This window comes from Chelonia mydas, chromosome 11 (assembly GCF_015237465.2).
Source record: "Chelonia mydas isolate rCheMyd1 chromosome 11, rCheMyd1.pri.v2, whole genome shotgun sequence".
In the NCBI taxonomy this organism is placed as follows: domain Eukaryota; kingdom Metazoa; phylum Chordata; order Testudines; family Cheloniidae; genus Chelonia; species Chelonia mydas.
In genome coordinates, this window is record NC_051251.2 from 28,673,889 (window position 1) to 28,679,888 (window position 6,000).

A 6,000-nucleotide genomic window follows, 5' to 3' on the forward strand; every position below is an offset into this window, starting at 1 on the left:
AGTGATACCAAGTAAATAGCATATACAACTTTGTGATGGGGGGCTTGTGGGTCTGGTTGGCCTACTGGTTAGCACACCTGCCTCCCAGTCCCTTGCCCCTCTGTCAGGGCAGCTGCAGTAGTGATATCTGTCCTGACTTTGAGACTGGAATTTTCACCTTTCCATCCCCTCTGGGCCTCAATCCTTAAAGAGATGCAATATGGGGACCTGGGCCTTCCCTTTACTAGGTTGCAACCCAGGGCCCTGTGGGAGGCAATACTGGCTGAGTCCTCCCTGCAGCATGTCTAAGTCCACTTCCTTGGGTTCCTTCCTACCAGCGAGTCCCTTCACTATGGTCCAAACAGTTAGCCTTTCAACAACAGCAAAAGAATACAAAGGAGCAGGGTCCTGCAAGTTTTCAAAGGGGTTGGGGTAGTGGTTGGAGAAGGCTCTGCTTGAGGGCCTTACCCACTCTGTGCTCCCCTCTCCAGCTCAACCTTCAGTCTGGCTTCCTGGAGAAGGATTCCTCTCTCTTGCAGCCTGTCTCACCACCCTTTGCCTGGGTGCTGAGCTGCCTTTTAACTTTCTCCTCCAGCTGGAGCATGCTCAGCAGGCCCAGAGGGTGGGGTTGCCAGGCATCCGGTTTTCAACCAGAACGCCCGGTGGAAGAGGGACCCTGGCGTCTCCGGCCAGCCCTGCTGACTGGGCTGTTAAAAGTCCCGTCGGTGGCACAGTTTGGCTAAGGCAGGCTCCCTGCCTGCCATCGCTCTGTGTGGCTCCCGGAAGCAGCGACATGTCCCTAGGTGTAGGGGTAGCCAAGGAGCTCTGAGCGCTGGCACCACCCCAAGTGCCATTCCGCAGCTCCCATTGGCCAGGAACCGAGGCCAATGGGAGCTGCAGGGGCAGCTCCTGAGGATGGGGTCAGCACACAGAGCCACCTCAACACGCCTCTATGTAGGAGCCAGAGAGGGGACGTGCTGCTAGTTCCGGGAACCTCCTGAGGTAAGCACCACCTGGAGCCTGCACCTCAACCCCCTACCCCAGCCTTGATTCCCCCTCCTGCCCTCCAAACCCCTTGGCTCTAGCCTGGAGCACATTCCTGCACCCCAAACCCCTCATCTCCAGAGCCCTCACTCCAACTTCCTGTCCCAACCCAGAGCCCTCTCCTGCACCCCAAATCCCTCATCCCTAGCCCAATATCAGAGCCTCCAACCCCCAGCCAGAGCCCTCACCCTCCTGCACCCCAGCCCCCTGCCCCAGCTTGGCGCCACCTCCCACACCCTGAACCCCTCATTTCTGGCCCCACCCTGGAATCCACACCCCCAGCCCAGAGCCCATACCCCTTCCCACACCCCAACCCCCTGCCTCAGCCCAGAGCTCCCTCCCATACTCCAAAGCCCTTGGCTCCACCCCCCCAGCCTAGAGCCCCCTCCTGCACCCCAAACTTCTCATCCCCAGCCCCACTCCAGAGCCCAGACCCCTAGCCAGAATTCTCATCCCCTCCCCCATCCCAACCCACTGGCCTCAATCCAGAGCCCCCTCCCATACTGTGAACTCCTCATTTCTGGCCCCATCCTGGAGCCTGCACCCCCAGCTGGAGCCCCAACCCCAAGAGCCAGTCTGGTGAAAATGAGTGAGTGAGTGAGGGTGGGGAAGAGCCAGGGAGGAAGGGATGGAGTGAGCAGGGGTGGGGCCTCAGAGAAGGGGTAGGGCAGGAGCAGGGCCTCAGAGGAGGGGTGGAGCAGGGAGCGGAGCAACAGAGTTCGATTTTGTGTGAGTAGAAAGTTGGCAACCCTACCAGAAGGGTGGGGCTACTTGGGCACAGTATTGTCTTTTAATCCATTTGGGCCCAATGTAGGGACTGTTTACACCATCACAAACTGGATACTGTATAGTGTCCCATTTTTACAAGACAACATGAAAAGCCCAAGGAAAAAATGCCCACATTGAAAAATGGAGGGATGGAATTAGAAAGGGAATATTGTCAATTTGAGTGATAGGGTAGGGATTCCTGTGCATCTTGGTGAGATTGTACAGGGCAAAAAGAAAGAAATTATTAAGAAGGTAATAGCATTGTTATAATGAAATGAAATTAAGAAAGAGAACGTTTAAGCTGCAGATCAGGAAAAGCTGGGAGAATGAGGTTTCTTAGCTTAGAACTATTCTCTATAAATGAACTGATTGCAAGCCTGTCTTTTTGCTATTTAAAATTAGGTTAAACAAAGCACTAGTTAATGGACCACGGGAGATGGACTAGATGACCTAGGTGATCTTTTCCATCTCTTAATATATACAGTTCTGTGTTTCAATCCAAAATGGTTTACTAAAAATGCTGCTGCTTTTTCCAGGGGGGTGGTTGGCAAAAGGAGATGCATGGGTTTTTGAGAATGCAGTAATTGTAATGAAACTATCCAGTGGATTAGTGAGACACAGGGGACATATTTTTAAAGTTCTGAGTGACAGTTCCACTATGTGCACAAATCCCATCATTTTTGATGGGATTTGAAAATGTAGCCCTAGCTATCACATAACAGGCATATTCTGAGGCTAGTGATTGTGGAGCGGGATGAATGTATTATAGAGAATTGTTTCTTCCTTCACTTCATAATATTGCTGAATTGAATATCATTCTGGGTTGCTTTTTTAACTTGCTAACCTCTCATGCTTTCTCATATATAATACCTGTAGCATGATGGAAGAACTTTTCACTTCTGCATCACTGAGTGTGGTGATATATTTAGCTGGCAGTGCAAAGGGCACACATCTTTCCTGAGTTGTGTGAAACCTTTGTTTTTACAGAATATGTCAGGGTGTCAACAGCTACTTGTATTCTATCATCATACAGAAGATACCGTTTGCTAACACTTTCTCATAACCTTGTCTTGGAAACTTAGAAGTTAGTGATGGAAACATTCCATTAGATGATCTAGTCCAATTTCTTGCAAATTGTTTCCTACAGCAGCTTTTCCAATATATTGTTCACTCAACTTTAAAAGTCCCAAGTTATGAAGTTTCCCTTGGCAGACTATTCTACAACCTTATACCTGGTGCTGTTGGGAAGCTTTTCTAGTAATTTTAGCAAAATTTTCCATCCTATTTGTCCAAGTTATACATGCACCCTCTCCATCTTCAGTACATCCTACAGACTCATATGCTCTCCTCCTCTCCTGTTTGTATTCCTTTACTAAGCTATTCACATTTTTATGCTTTGAATCTTTCTTTGTAAGTTGTGCCAGTCTTCTGGTGATTTTTCCTGCTCTGTTCTGAACACACTCAAGCTTCAGTATCTTTTTGGGACTGTTGTGGCCTCAGTAGAATTAATAATCTAGGTGTGGTTATACCAGAGCAGTACGGAGCCGGGTCTAATATTTCCCCACTCCATGATACCTTCATGAATGCAACACAAAACTATGTTAGTCTTTTGTGCTGCCCTAGTATGTTATAAACTCATGTCTAACTTTCTTTTAGGCATTTTTCTAATGACTGAGTGCTCTTTCATCATGTTCCCTTTAAACTCCTTCCTCAGATGAGTGTCAACTAAGGAAGAATTTACATCCGCACAAGATTCTTGGGGGAAGCACCTAGCTATTCCATGGTGGCCCTTCTGATATCACCTTTCCATTGGCATGTCCACCTGGCACTGATGTGAGAGAGTCACAGGTTGACCTGAATCAGTAGAGCACATAATGAGGTAAGCTCCCTTTAAATCAACTGATATCCAGCTCCCATTGCCATCTGGGTTTTAAATTCCACAGCTTAAAACAAAAACAGACATTTGCTGACTCAGTCAAAAAGGTGTAGTTAGATTTAGACCCCTGACCAGTCCAGGCTTTTTGGGTTAAGATAGGGGAGATCCTTCTGCCTCAGATTCACACACAACTGACCACTGGAGGAAGCAGAGAGTTACTCTAAGTTGCCTGCTGGGCCCGCACCTGATATCCTTCTGCTCACTCCCAGCCTTTTTAGCCCCTGAAGGACCAATTCTCTGTGATTCTGCCAGCTGCTAATCCTGGGAGGCCTCTCTAAGGCAGTTCTTGGAGGTCTAAACTTTCTGCCTCCCCTTCTTCCCCTCCCCCCCCCCCCCCGCCCCGGCCCAGGACGTCATCTTCAAGCAGGGTGTGCCCTGGCAGCTGGGCAGAGGGCAGCAAATGCCTGGTACACCCAGTCACAGACAGCAATGACTATCAACTGCAACTATGGCGATACTACCGCCCAACTATAATGTTTGCTCTTTCCTTTTGTAGCTTTGCCTACGATTTTGGATCCAAATTTGGAAAAATTCTAATTTTTGTTTTCTTCCATATGAAACCCTCCAGGCAGCTATATACATTATTATAGCAAGTAAATGGAGGGAAAACAAAAAAAAAATTTGAACTCATAGTAAGCAGCTGAAAATTATAAAATGAGAGTTTAATCATCAGGTTCCTTGGGACGCAGTTCTCTCTCACACCATCAGGGAGGTAGAGTTAGAAACTGTGTTGCTTGCTCTTTCAGTAGCATGTGGGCTGTACAGCAATTAATGTGTGATCAAGGGATTCTGCCAGCTGCCTGTCACCTTCACCATGCTGCTGTGCACCCTTATCTCCCACTGAAGTAGGGGAAACTCTCTGCCACAGACGGAAGCATAGAACCATGTTAGGTTTGATGGACCATGACATGTCCACGATCTGGATCCCAAGAGCTATATTCCATCTCAAATAGAAGCAAAAGGAAGACATTTTACCTGATATTGATAGAGTAAGGGACATAGGAATGGTATATTGCTTTGTGTGTTTTTGTGTGTTCTGTATCATATCGTGCTTTTATGTCACTTTTTTTCAGGGAACTAAAAATGCTTTCTATAATTGTGGAATAGGTCCCAGGTAGCTAGTGACCAAACTGCTGGGTACAGGGAGTGCTGGATGATTTCAATTCTCCTTGATTTGTTTCTTCAAGAATTGAATATGCAATTCAGCTACAAGCAAAATTTGTTGGCATTAAAAAAAAAAAGACAGTGTCTCCATAGAAATGAACTGACTCCTCACAAACTGTAAAGAAGGGAGTAAATTGGACAGCAGTTAATGCCACTTCATTTGGATTTAAAGTCATTAGAGCAAGAAAGAAGCTGGGATTCTAAAAGTGACATTTCTAAGTTTCACTTTTATGCTGTAGAATTAAAAATGTATTTGTTGCTTTTATGACAGAAAAAAAAAGCCTTAATGCCACCAAATGTTCTGACAAGAACTTTACGACTTACATATATTTTCTGCCATACAATAACAGGCTATTGACTGTGCAAAGGGAAATGAGAGTAATAAAATAAGGAAACTTTCACTGTCTTTGAAACCATTTTAAAAAATTGTACTTGTAAATGTTCAGATTTGTCTGCAGGGAATCAGACAGTAGTTCACTGGAATTTACATGGATGATAGTTTGCACAGTGCTCTGTCCTAGTAAATCTACAGGAAGTCTTTGCTTATCTTATAATGAACTTATTTAAAGATGGAAGAATGTTTTTGAAATTTAAATGTAGTGGGCTGAAATGTTTCCCATAGGACTGAATAATATCTTCATTAAGAAGCGATGAGGGGACCAGAAAACCTTAACATTTTTTCAGAGAGGGAGGAGGTAAAGCAATTATGAGATATAGAAAATTAAAAATGCAGAGAAGTAATGGTTTGTTAACTCTCTATTAAAACATAAAGTAATTATAGAGCTGTAGTTTTACTGTCTCAGATACCTCTCCTCTAACTCCATCTTGGATTCCCCACAATTGGGCTTCTGTCCTCTCCACTCAATTGAATCAGCTCTCAGGAAGGATTTAGATTATTTTCCTGGACAGATCTTTTGATCTCTGCTCCATCGTCTTCCTCTTTTTGACAGTGTTGATCAAAATGTCTCTTGAAATCTTGTACTCCCTTGATGTTGTCATTACTGGTTCTCCTCTTCTGTTTTCTTTGAGGGGGTTCTCCTTCCCCTCCCCTTTTTGCACTATACACTTTGCGTGATCTCATCTGCATGCACAACTTCAACCACCATATT

At 45.6% G+C, this 6,000-nt stretch overlaps 1 long non-coding RNA gene across 1 annotated transcript in view; it reads left to right on the forward strand.

The window, feature by feature from the left end:
- LOC122462349 overlaps window positions 1-5,745 on the forward strand; it is a 157,221-nt gene extending 151,476 nt beyond the window's left edge. The window contains exons 2-3 of the long non-coding RNA XR_006284844.1: window positions 3,506-3,670; window positions 4,801-5,745. This is a non-coding gene — a long non-coding RNA (uncharacterized LOC122462349). The remainder of the gene's footprint in view (window positions 1-3,505; window positions 3,671-4,800) is intronic.
- The last annotated feature ends 255 nt before the right edge of the window (window positions 5,746-6,000 follow it).